Here is a 13,775-nt window from a genome sequence, read left to right on the forward strand (position 1 = left end):
AGGGTCCCCACAGGAAATAGATGGCAACTCAAATTGAGATAGCTCAAGGAGGGTTTCATAAAGATACCGCATATGCAGACGTCAGCAGGGTAGAAGGAGACCACAAGAGAGAACTGGGTAACAGTTGGAGTTGTTAACTCTAGGCCCCAAGGGACATAGAACAGGAGAAGCTCTGGTATAAGCAAGGACAGTGTAGTGGATTGAATGGTGGCCCCTACAAAGATATTTCCAAGTCTTAACCCCTAGGACCTGTGAATATGACCTTATTTGACAAAAATGTCTTTGTGGGGACGCCTGGGTGGCTCAGTGGGTTAGGCCGCTGCCTTCGGCTCAGATCGTGATTCCAGGGTCCTGGGATCGAGTCCCACATCGGGCTCTCTGCTCAGCAGGGGGCCTGCTTCCCTTCCTCTCTCTCTGCCTGCCTCTCTGCCTACTTGTGATTTCCCTCTGTCAAATAAATAAATAAAATCTTTAAAAAAAAATGTCTTTGTGGATACAATTAAGGATCTTGAGATGAAAGCATCTTGGTTTTAAGGTGGGCTCTAAATCCAGTGACAGGAAACCTTATGAGAAAGTCTGAGGAAGATTTGAGCCACAGAAGCACACAGAAGAGAAGACAATGTGAAGATGGAAGCAGAGATTAGATTATGTATCTACAAGCCAAGGAATGCCAAGGACTGCCAGCAGTCATCAGAAGCTAGGGGAGAAATACAGGACAGATTCTCCTGAGAGCTTCTAGAAGGAATCAACACCTTGATTTTGGACTTCTGGCATCCAGAACTGTGAGAAAGTAGATTTCTGTTTTAACCCACCTTATAAGTTTTTGGTCATTTTTTATGGTAGCCAGGGAAATTGATACTGATGGTGTCCTGGGAGCAGGGTACTGTCAGCCTGAGGTGACTCCAGAAGCAGGAGCTAAAAGAATAAAAACCTTAATCTCACTCTTATCCCTCATCCTCCTGGGGCTTGTCATTGACCAAAGGTTGCCTGAAACCAAAGGATAAGGAGCTCAGTGATGTGCCACAGACCAGAGCAGTCTCCTGGGAGACGGAACAGGATGTAGGTGAAAGGTGGATTTGGAGGGGCAAACTGAAGACATACAGTGCATCTCTTTTTAGATTATAGGAAGGGTACCCATAAATCCCAGTGTGTCTGTAGTAGTTTGGTTTTTACCTGTTGTCCCAGTACAAATATTAATTTTGCCTTTTTCTTCCCTCAAGTATCCAGGTTTGAATGATAAATTAATATAAGGTCACATTACTTATAGGTTAAAATCCGATTGAATTAGTATTCAAATCTTGAGTTTTCTGTAGGGTATGTTAAGTGAAGTTCACCGCACCATTAGGATACCATCTCTCCTGATTGCCTTGTGGTCCTGACCATTCTTGGCAGGTGTAAGGAGAAAAATTAAGACCTTCTGAGGTCAACAAGAACATACCTGTCTCCAGAATCTGGATAGTAACCAGCCCACATTTTTTGGAGTTAGCTTTTTCACTTCATCTTGGAGATCTGGATGTCAGGACATTCAGATCTCCCCTGTTCTTTTTAATTCCTGTATAGTGCTCCATAAATTATTTAATAATTTAACTACTGGTGAAAGTTTATTAAAGTTCTTGATAGAAAAAAAAAGTGCTTCAGTGACCATTCTTGTATATACTCTTTAATATAGATGTATGAGTATTTCTAGACTAGATGCTATATCAGAGTTCCTAGCTACAGACAATTTAAGAATCTATTCTGGCAAGTTTAAGAGGAGGAATCTATTTAAATAGATAAGTTAGTTCACAAAATGGGCTTAGGTTGCTCTTTTTGGCACTAACCCCAGTACTATGGGGCAGAACCAGTATAATGATGAACATGGGTTCCTATCTTCGCCACTACTCCTCTACAAAACAGAAACCCCATGCACAGCCAATTTCCTTACATTGCTCACTTGTGTGTTCGAGTCTTAAATAGGTGTGTCTAACTGGTCACATACCTGTACCCTAGCTAGCCACAAGGGAGAGCAGAGATTAAATATAAAAATCTACCAAAAAGGCAGGCCTGATAATGTGGAAATTGTCCAAAATGTTGGGAGGCTCTTTCAAAGATGGCATTAGGCTTATATGACAGATGACCGCTGTAGACAGCAAGAAATGGAATTGTTTGCTTGGCACACTCTGCCAAACTGACTTCAAGGACATGTAGACAGTGTATGATAATTCCCTAGATCTCCTTCCCTACATCTTCTCCAGCAATAGGTAGTATTATTTCCTTAATACTTTGGATGATTTTTGACAACTTGACAGTGAAAAAAAATCCTACTTTTTAAAAATCTGATTTTTCTTAAAATTGGTTAGACGTGTGACGTCAGCAATAGCAGGAGCACATAGAAGGTCAGGGCCAGGGAACCTTTTTCTAGAAGCACACACCGCTGAGGCAGCAAGGTCTTGCTCATTACATCTACACAGCCATCGAGGGTGAGGAGGATGAACATGGTGAGGTGCTGCCACTCTTTGATACAGAAATCTCGGTGCATTCTTGTCCATGAGTACCATCACATCATCAAGACAAGACCACATAAACTGCTAAGATGGAACCAGTCAACATCTTCAGCAAACCTCCATAAGATATTTTCCACAGTCTGGCCCATATTCCTTTATTCTTGGGGGTGGAGGTGGTGCATGAAAGATAGAGGAGTGAGTCATTGACTATCATGGTCTTAAAGACCACTGTGGCCTGATACAGTCCATAAGAGAAAAGTATAGCCCTAGGTAGAAATGACATACGAACTTTCCCATGAAATTACAGGTCTGTTCTACTGCAGACTGAAGACCAAAACTCAGGATCTCTCTTCTCTCCTCTCCATTGAGGGCCCTTCAAGGTTTGGACTGAATATTCAGAGCTAACTTCTACCTACTTTATCATCTTCTTCTGCCCACTGCTCCCAGAGAGAATGCAAAGTTCGGGACAGGAGCCTATACTTTGGGTGATATGAGTCTCATTGTTCCATTCCATTCTAGTACACTGGGAACAAACTGACGTCTGCCAAAAAAAAAAAAAAAAAAAAAAAAAAAAAAAGGAAGGTGACTATTTCCTAGTATGCACCTGTGAGTATGTATGCTCTCATGAGCTCTGTGTTTGGACTTTTGAACTTTTGAGATGCTTTTGGTCATACTGTCTCTCTCTCTCTCCCATGGTCTGCTTTCTTTTGCTCCTGTCTAGTTCTTAGAGGAGCAGCACTTAGAGGAGTGGTACATGAACTGGAGACTAACCAGAAAAGGCCTGGGCTACTCACAAATATTTGTGCATCTTTTAAGAACCCATACTCATAACTTTGGCCATATATTGAAAGCAACCATATTCTTTCCAGACATGGAAGTTTATAAATTGTGATTTACTATGTGTCTAATACATATAGGTAAGGAAAGACCTAAGCATGAGATGATAGCCAGCTGCATTTAAGTCAATGCATCAGGGCAAGAGTCTTCATTTAGAGGGGATGATAGAGAACAAGGTATAGAGAATGTGAGGCAGGCCTTTGGCATACAAGTAGTTCTGGGTTTATTGCAAGAGGTATATGGAATAGGAGTTACTCTGAGAGTGATAGGTGTGTGGAAGAGGAGGAAGTTCATCACTGGAAGTGAAGGATGCTGACCTCACAGTTTTCTGCATAATGATTTGTCCTCAGGCTAGAGCAATGCTGTGGGGCCAAGAGGCAACATTTGTATGCTCATAGCACCCCCAGTGGGAAGGAGAAGTGGTTACACCCAGGTCACAGCACAGATTATGAACCCTCACAACCTATCTCCCTTTCCTACCACTACTTAATAAATAACAGGAAAAAATCCAATCTGTCCATGCCCTTGGGGATGAAGGCCATTTCTCAGCAGTGGGAGAGTGAGGATTTGGATGTAAAAGTGCTGTAAAGAGAGAGAGTTACAGGAGGAACTTGACTTCCTTGTTGCATTTTAATTTCAACTTTGCTTTCTTACACAAGCGTGGCGTACACTGGCCAGCATTTCACGATATTCATTTCCTTTTCTTCCTTTGGGCGTTGATAAACTACATTTCCTTCCCTGCCTTGCAGTTAGATGTAGCCTTGCAACCGAGTTCTAGCCAATGGGGTGTAAATGGAAACGATACCGATGACTTCCTGGCCTCACCCATAAAATCCTCCTTCACATACTCTTCCGTGTTACTTTCCTTCCTCTGGCTTTATACAGAATATCATAAATTACCATATGCTGTTAAGGATGGAGGATCCCTAGGAGGGAAGGAATAGGGTTCCTGGGTTACTCCTCCTGGGGAACTATATATTGTTCAGGAACACTCCTTTTGGACTATAAATAAACAAAGAATGAACTGTTTTTCTTGAGCAATGGAAATTTTCACATCTGTTTGCTATTGTAGCTGGAAGACCCAAACAAATCCAAAATGAACACATAGCCTTTATAGAAAAAATTTAGAAAAACACATAAGCAAAATGGGAGAAAAATAAGCACCTGCAGTTCCAGACCTGATGAGAACCACTGTTAACGTTTTGCTGTAAAATCCCAGCTTGGGGAGAAAAATTACTGGAAATTGAGAGACCAGGATTCCAATCCCAGTTTCCCCCTAATTGACTTCTGGCTTCTCTATTAAAGGAAAGAAAGAACTGTCGTCTGTGTTCTCTAAATGGAGAGGTGAAGTGTGGGAATAGATGGGGAGGAGGAGGGAGGGAAACACTTGGGGGTTTTGCATAGAAAGGAATGATTTTGTCACCCACAAGTTTTCCTTTTTAAGTGGTCAAAACACCCAGGAAACTTCAACAAGCTGAGTGCTCAGGGAGAGGAGGTGCAGAGGGTATGACATTGTCATAGAGTAGTCTAGGAGGAGAAATCTCTGTGGTTATTGCCTTGACCTGCCAAATTGTTGAGCTTCTCTGAGAGGAACTGGCCCATTGCTCTACTAAGTTTTTACCATCAGCAAAGAGCCAGTGTATGTTCCTGAGTAGCCCAGCTCCACCTTGAATGGACTGCAGGTATCAGAAGAAACTATTTGGGGCCACTAGTAATATTATCTCCACCACTTCAGTGCTGTGGGTTTAATGGACATAGTAGAGGTTGAGCAACAAGCAGAGAGCATTCATTGCTTGGCCGCTGCATTTATCTCCATGTCTGGCCGCTCCTGGCAGCTGTGAAGCAGTGATCAGGGCAGGAGAAAGATGAGAAGCACTGACCCAGCAGCAATGCGAGGTTGGAAGTGGCACATATGAGGAAAAGTAGCTCCACTTAAGGTCCCGTCTTGGATGCTCAGGCCCCCCACTTTGGCCAGGCACCAGCACTACATGTTGTTCATTAAAACATGAACATCCTGATCTTGGGCTTTGAAGATAGGAATCACCAAACCAGACACTGCCCACAAGCAGCTGAGAAGGAAGCCAAAGGTGGTGAATGATTAGCAGAACCGGCAGACAGCTCCAGGGTCTGTGGACAATGAGTGCCTGGACAGCTGTTTCATGAGGGAAAAACCGCTTGACCACAGGAGCCCCTGGAGGTCCTTCATGTGCTGCCTGGTCCACACTGTTCCACACTGAGACGCCCTTCAGACCAGTGCCCCCACCCCCATTCTCAAGGATCCTCAGACACAACCATTGACACTTGTCTGGTGTGAAGCGCCACGGTGAGCAAGAATGTCCTCAGGAAGCTAGTGAAAGTGAATTAACTAAATGCTGTGACATCATCTTGTGTTCATAAGGCTACAGTGTAATTGTGTAGTACACACAGACACAGAAAATATACAAGTAGATATTAATTTAAAAATTAGTTAGAATTAGAGAATGTCATACTGGGTTATATATAGAGTGCATTTTAGAAGATTTCATGGACAGGAGTTGTTCATGGGGGAGGTTCAAGTTTAATCAGAATCATTCCTAGATGTGTCCTAGAAAACTGCCAGTAACTCAGGGAATGTTCTAGAGTCAGATTCTTTCAAAAGCCTTTATACCAGTTTTCAAGGAATCCTTCATTTCTCTTACCATTACAAGACAGATACTGCTAAGAAACCAGGGTAACATATGGGTTCTAGAGTGGTTGGGTCAATCAAGTGCTTGGCCCACCAGGCTCTCCATCAAGGGCACTGCCTGCGTGCTCAGTCAGTTAAGCGCCTGCCTTCAGCTTGGGTCATGATGCCAGAGTCCTGGGTTCGAGTCCCGATCCAAATTGGGCTCCTTGCTCAGCAGGGAGCCTGCTTCTCTCTCTGCCTGCCACTCCTCCTGCTTGTGCTTGTGCTCTCTCTGACAAATAAATAAAAAATCTTTTTAAAAAAATCAGGGGCACTTATAGGAGGAGTAATTCTGGGACAGGACCAGGAAACAGGTGAGGCTGAGAACTTTGACTTCCTCAGTTCCTTTGAACCTGCCTTTCTGATGGAGGAAACCCCTCCTCCCATCCGAGAGAAGTCTTCTTCTACATGAACACCTTTCAGTGTCTGCACCAGGGAGAGTCCTGACCAAGGGGATCTCAGTTTCTGTAGGACCCACTTCCAACACACTTAATACCACCATGTCCATAACAAGAGTAGATTTCAATATAGTCCAGACAAGGATGTATAAGACCTTGTCTGAAGTGGGAGAGGAAACCAATAAACCCAAAGAGTTAGAAGTCAGTATTGGCAAGAGTGTGGGGAGCATGGACGTCAATAAATTCTAAAGATGTTTGAACATGTAAAGTGAGATTGGATATCGATAGAAACAGAGCCATCAATATGAGTTTACTTGCCTGAGATTCTGGTGTAAAGAGTCTGCTAGGTTGGCCAGTTGAAAGATGGACTTAATGTTGGCTTACACCCAGTGAAGTTGACATACTAGAATTTCCCTGGCAAATTCCAGAGAAGCACTGCCAAAGAGAACTTTCTGTAAAGATGGGGGTCTTCTATAATCTATCCTGTCCAATATGGTAACTTCTAGCCCCAGGTGGGTATGGAATACTTGAAATGTGGCCAGTGCAACTAGGAAACTGAATTTTTCATTTTAATTATTTAAATTTAACTAGCCTCATGTGGACAGTAGCTGTTGTGCTGAATGGTACAGTTCTGGCGTAGGAAGCCTGAAGGCTCAGGGGAATGGCAAGGACACTTCCTTTTTTACCTAGGTCCATTCCAGCTGCATCCCACAGGTTTTGAAATATGGTATGCTCTCTTTACTGTTCACTGTTCAATGTTTACATTTCTATTTTTATTTTCTACTTAATCCAAATGTTATCTAGGAATGCATCTTTTAATTTTTAAATAAATTGCACCCTTTTAAAATTATCCTTTTTATGCTGATTTCTGTTTCTTAAAACTACGTTGTTTTGGGCGCCTGGGTGGCTCAGTGGGTTAAGGCCTCTGCCTTCAGCTCAGGTCATGATTTCAGGGTCCTGGGATCAGGTTCCGCATCGGGCTCTCTGCTCAGTTGGGAGGCCGCTTCCCCCTTTCTCTCTCTACTTGCCCCTCTGCCTACTTGTGATCTCTGTCTGTCAAACAAATAAATAAAATCTTAAAAAAAAAAAAAAAACTACGTTGTTTTTCTTCATAAAGGTCCCATGAGAAGTCTTTGAATATTCTATATTCCTATTCATTTTGATATGATATCACTTCTGAGATGGCTGTATTATAGTTTTTTTTTAAAAAGGTCATTTATTTTTTAAAAAACATTTTGTTTGTTTATTTATTTATTTATTTATTTGAGAGAGCAAGAAAGAGCAGGGGGAGGAGCATTGGGAGAGGGAGGAGCAGACTCCCCCCTGAGCAGGGAGCCCAACATGGGGCTCAATCCCAGGACTTCAGGATCTTGACCTGAGCTGAAGGCAGAACTTTAACTGACTGAGCCACTCAGATGCCCCTCTATTATGGTTTTTGACTATGAATCTGAATTTGCTCACTCTCTTTTTATTTCTTTCCATTTTTATTTTATGTATATAGCTGCCCAATATTAATACATTAAATATGTAATCATCATGTCTTTTCAGTGAATTGAATATAATAGAAGAAAACACATATGTCCCTTTTAATTATTAATGATTCTCATCTTTAGTTTTCTTTTATCTGGTTTTAGCATTTTAACATCTACTTTCTTTTATTTTTCTAGTATACTTTAATGCCTATATTTTCAACCCTCCTGTGGTTATTGCTTAAGATTGTCATATACTTAGCTTAACTTTGTATTTTAACTTGCTCTGGAAAATCTGTGTTACTTCAACAGGGGAATTTAAGATACTCACTCTTACTGTGATCATTGATATATTTGGACTTCTTTTATGGCTCCATGTTCCTTTTTTGGTCCTGACCCCAGTTCCTCCTTCAAAAATATTTCCATCAGAATGAGTAACTTACATTTACTAGATTTAAAATTTCCACTGAAATAAACATGTCTGTTGAAATTGAAGGTTTGGGGACTTGAGATTGGTGACACATTACTGTGTTCTCCAACTTCCCTCACTCCTTCAGCTCCTGTTTTGTTAAACTTTACAAACAATCCTGTGGAATCTTGGAAAATTGACATGCCACCAGACATGTCACATAAGGCAAAATTGTCCTTGGGTTCTTCTTTTTTTTTTTTTTTTTAAGATTTTATTTATTTATTTGACAGACAAAGATCACAAGTAGGCGGAGAGGCAGGCAGAGAGAGGGGAAGGGAAGCAGGCTCCTTGACAAGCAGAGAGCCCAATGCAGGGTTCAATCCCAGGACCCTGGGATCATGACCTGAGGAGAAGGCAGAGGCTTTAACCGACTGAGCCACCCAGGTGCCACTGTCCTTGGGTTCTTGTAGCACCAGTAGTTGAACTGACAACCTCTATTCTTTCATTCCCCATAAATGAATTTTTATATATGACATTTAATACAAATCAAGGCCTTGCCTCACCAGTATCTCATTCAAAGCCACACTATCGGCTGTACCAGCTCTTGGCTAGAATCTTTCTTGCCTGCTAAGAAAGACTAGAACATTCTAAGATAGCCTAAGAAAAAAAATATAGTGAGGCAATTAGTAGTCCAGACTCTAGGATAACTCTGCCATGGTTAGACTCTCTTATTCCATGGTTGGAATTTTATTTATTCCCCATAAGTATAATATGGGGTTAATAATAATATTTCCTCAGGGGGTCACTGTGAAGATTAGAAAAAAGTAATCCATGTAAAAACACTAGGTACAATCCTTGATACACAGTAAGAACTCAGAAAATGGTAGCTGACATTGTTAGCAATAGTCCCAGTCCATACCCAGGACTCTAGACAAGACTATTTTCATACAAATTGCTGTTTCCTAATTGCCCTTCCCCTTCCCTGAAGGAGAGCCTTGGAGCTCCTTGAAGACTCACGAAGAGACACATGTCTCTCGGTATTCTTAGCATGCCCAAAGCTGACTGAAGATATGAGTCCATGAACAGAGGGTTTGGGCTTTAAACAGGTACTACAGGCACTGGCCTCGTACTGGCGACCTCTGTGCTATGTTTACGTTTTGTCTGCAGTTGGTGCATTAAGAAGACCTGACCTTAATGAAATATTCAGTCCTAGATCTTTTCATGTCCCAAATTAACTTTAATGAGCAAACAGGGAAAGATCAAGAGGCTGCGACTGGGACTTAGGGGAAACTTTGAAGCAGAAGCCAGGATGGGGTAGATGCCCTCTGGAGACGGGCCAGCGTTTGCTTTTGATGACAGCGGACCTTCAGATCTTGTTCATTTGAGCTGCAAACAAGGTGCTCTGAGAAATCAGTATACCTGAGATCTCATTTTTTGCAATGCCTCTCTGTTGCTCATTCAACAAACGTGTGTTGAATACCATCTATGAGCAAGAAATGTGCTCTAAGACTTTTATTATACGCTTTGGGTAATATCAAGGTAGATGAGGCACTGTCACTGCCCTCAAGGATTCTACGTTGTGGAAATAAGGGGCACACAAATGGCCACATTATGTGGGGTTGGGAGTGTGCGAAGACTGTGACATATCACAAAAGAGGTACAAATTTCCATCAGATCGAGGAAGAAGCAATTGCTTCACACTGGAGGGAACCAAGACTGCTATATGCAGAGAGGTAGATAGAAGCTGCCCTTTAAGAATGGTAGGATCTGGAAAGGTAGCGGTGAGCAGCGGTCTTTCAGGTGGAGCACACTGTGAGAACTGGCAGGAAAACCCAGGGAATGTTTTGGTTGTAGCAAGTTGTACCTATTCTGTTTCTTCTATCTTTGTGTTCATGAGGAAAATCTCTTAATCGGTTCAAGCCTCAGTTTTCCCAGGGGCTAGTTCTATTTACTCCTCAGAATAATTGCAAAGATTAGATGGCTTGCTTTATAACAGGCAAACATGGAGATCATTGTTCGTGCTTGAATAATGAGAGTTAATGTCCCTTGTGCCTATTTCTGTTTTTCTCTTTTATTCCATTCCCTAAGCTGGTGAGAAGCGTATCCCCAGGAATATCTACTGGGATATGGAGTTTGGGGGACAAAAAAAAAAAGAAGAGGGGTGCTTCAGGTCAATACTAATGTTTAAATAAGTGCTCGCTTCGGCAGCACATACACTAATGTTTAAATAAGGACATTTAGGATTGCCACAGGCAGTCCTCAGCAGAGGCAGTTTTCTCCTATCATAAAAGGGTCCCAGTGTCCTGGATAGAACCCGTCCTAGACGGACTATCCACACTGTTTCTGTCCCATTACAGACTCTTGGCTGACATGGTCATCTTTTCCACGTGTCCATCACAACCACACCACCAAAAAAACTCTCCTATCAAAGACTGTTCCTTCACTGCTTCTCCAGACTTCTGGTTAAAGACTTTCCCAGAAAGGAACTTAAGAATCCATCAGATGATCCAATCCATCAGATTAGCAGAGATGGACTTTGGATTTGTCTCAAGAGTAGTAGACCTCGTTTGGAGATGTATCTTGTCATGTTCCATTTGTGGTATTCAATTCAACAAATGTTAAAGCAGGGTCTTACCTGTAGCTCATCCTTTTGTCCTGAGTTTCAAAGGCTAATAATAAAACTGTTGGTGGGAAATCCTATTGTCTTTCCAAGAGGAACGATAGTGGGCATGCACCCCAATCCCTCTGTGCCACCTCTCACCCAAGTGGAGGTTCTGGAGCTGCTATGCCAGACTTTTGCGGGAAACCCTGGGGTCATGCTGCTGCTGACTTTTGCTTACCACCCAGCTCTAGCTCATCTAAGAAGTTGATGTTGACAAAAGATTGGAAAGTGGGAACTCCTTGACAGAGAATTGTCAGTGTCCTGTGCTTTTCCTGAACCATCCTCACTGGCCAGTGGGAGAGATGAAGGTCCTCTCCCCTTATGTCAAGCTATGGGACAAGGACTCCAGGAGGTGTTGTGAGGAGTAGGACTGTGTTACCTGGAAGGATGGAGGGCTAAGTCTGACTCTCACCTGGGAGTCCAGCGGCAGGAAGCTTGCATGGGATTGTTCCTACCTGGTACAGAGTGCTGAGAGCTGGCACAGAGGCAGTGGGGTGTGTGTCCACTGACAGAAGGGCAATGGCGGTTGTGTCCAAAGTCTGTGTATAAACCCTATGGAAGTCAGCAGGACTGGGCTTTTTCAAGGGATCTTTCCCTAGAAGGCCGCCTGGAGGGGTGAAGGGGCCTATGGGGTTGAAAGGGGGAGTCACAGGTGGTCATGTGAAGGCAAGGCATAGCCAGCATTGGGGCAGCCTCAGTGTACAATCTCTGAGGAAGCACCAGAGGTATCTCTAGAAAGAGGATCACGAAGAGAGCATGGGCAAATACATTAGCCTCGTAAGACCACGTGCCTTTCCCCAATCTCCTTTTCTCTGAGCCAGCCTGGGACAGATCAGGAGGGGTAGCTAGAGAGTGGACGGCGGTGCAGCGAGGGAGAGAGCGGAGCTGACCACACACCGTCTCAGCCATCCCCACCGCCTCTGTGAGCTTCTCAGCCCAGAGCAGCCCAAGCTAGAAGATGAGTTCTGAACCGGACAAAAATTCAGAGTTGAGATAATGCACACGAATTGGGCTAGATTATTTGATGACTGTACCAGACTGAACGCTTGTAATTTTTTTGGTTTTTGTTTTGTTTTGTTTCTGAGTGACTGAGATTTTGGCCCAGGAGCAAAGAAAATTGGTTCCACAGAGCAAGTTTTAGGGGGCCATGGTAGGAAAGAATAAATTGCTTCCAGCTTGCACCTGGATAGGTTGGGCTAGTTCAACCAACTAGAGTCCACACTGTAACCGCAACTGTGTTAGGAGCTATGGGAGTCAAAGGGTGAACACAGCCCAGTACCCCCAGTCTGGGAGCTGCTAAAGAACAGGAACACCTTTAATAAAAGACACACCCTGGGGCGCCTGAGTGGCCTCTGCCTTTGGCTAAGGTCAGGATCCCAGGGTCCTGGGATCAAGCCCACATCAGGCTCTCTGCTCAGCAGGGAGCCTGCTTCCCTGCCTCTCTCTCTGCCTGCCTCTCTGCCTACTTGTGATCTCTGTCTCTCTGTCAAATAAATAAATAAATAATCTTTTAAAAAATAAATAAATAAAAGTCACCCTGAAAAGACTGACAGTAGCATTCCAATGGAATAGAGGGAAATGGGAAAGAAATTAGTGGAAGGAAAAAGACAATAAATATGAGCATCTATGTATTAGATGCTGGTAAAGGCTGGAGAGAAAAATGAAATGGGCTAAAGGAATAGGACATGCCAGGCCTGTGAGAGATGGCTGTTTTCAGTGGGATCATCTTTGAAGGCCAATGTGATAGTGGTGACATTCGAGCAGAGACCTGAGTGGTAAGCTGGGGAGTCACGTGGATATTTGGGGAGAGACTGGTGAAGACTATGGCAGTTATCCACATGGAGGCTGATAGTTCTGACAACCGGGAGGAGGGGTGAAGTTGGTGAGAAGTGGTCAGATTCCCGCATGTTCTTTGAAGGTAGTGTCAAAAGGATTGAGCGAGCCATTAGATGAGTAATACAAGAGCAAGAAAGGCCCCCAAAATGAAACCAAGGTTTTCAGTCTGAAAAACTGGAAAGACGAATTTACATTTGTGTGTGTGTGTTGGCAAACGCTTCAGGAGAAAAAGGACTTGGGAAAAAGGAGAAGGAGTTTATCTGGGATACTTTAAGTTCGAGATGCCTGTTTGATGTTCAGGTAGTGAGGGCAATTAATTAGAAATGCCTGGAGTTCAGCGAGAGATCAAGACTAAAATCTAGATTTGGGTGTAAGGATATACTTCCAGTAAGTGTCAGTGGAACGACTGTCAAGAACTCTGAAGGCTCTAAATTTTACCTGATTTACAAGCCAGGAAGTCAGCCTGCCACAGCCTCCTGGACGCTGGCAGAAGACATGAGCCTCTGGGGTCATACATAGATAAAGACTTTTGTTACGATAATCATGGTAGGCAGAGTATCTGCCTTTTCCTTCCCTAGTTCCCTGAGTCTCAGTTCCCCAGGGCAGTGTGGAAGCGCCAGAGAGACAGAAAATGACAAGAAATGATGGAGATACAGTTGCATGACAGGAGTGGAACCCCAGGCTGAGGAAACTTGAATCTTTTGTAATGTGCAGTAAGTGTGCTTACCCTTTGCTCTGAGGCGGACACTAGTTCTGTGTTTGAAATCTGTTTGCTATACAAACAACCTTGAAAAGATAGTTCAGAATAAAGCCGGTCACCATCTCTGCTCTTGAGTTGTGCCCCAGGTCCCATACAACTTTTACTATCAAGCATTCACTTTAGTGAAAAAAATTGTAATTAAATTATTTGAATCTAGACTCTATTTCTACTTTATAAAATATCTTCAGTATAACTTACCAAAGATGTATTATTTAAT

The sequence above is a fragment of the Mustela putorius genome, unplaced genomic scaffold (genome assembly GCF_011764305.1).
Source record: "Mustela putorius furo isolate JIRA1106 unplaced genomic scaffold, ASM1176430v1.1 tig00537335_pilon_pilon_pilon, whole genome shotgun sequence".
NCBI lineage: Eukaryota > Metazoa > Chordata > Mammalia > Carnivora > Mustelidae > Mustela > Mustela putorius.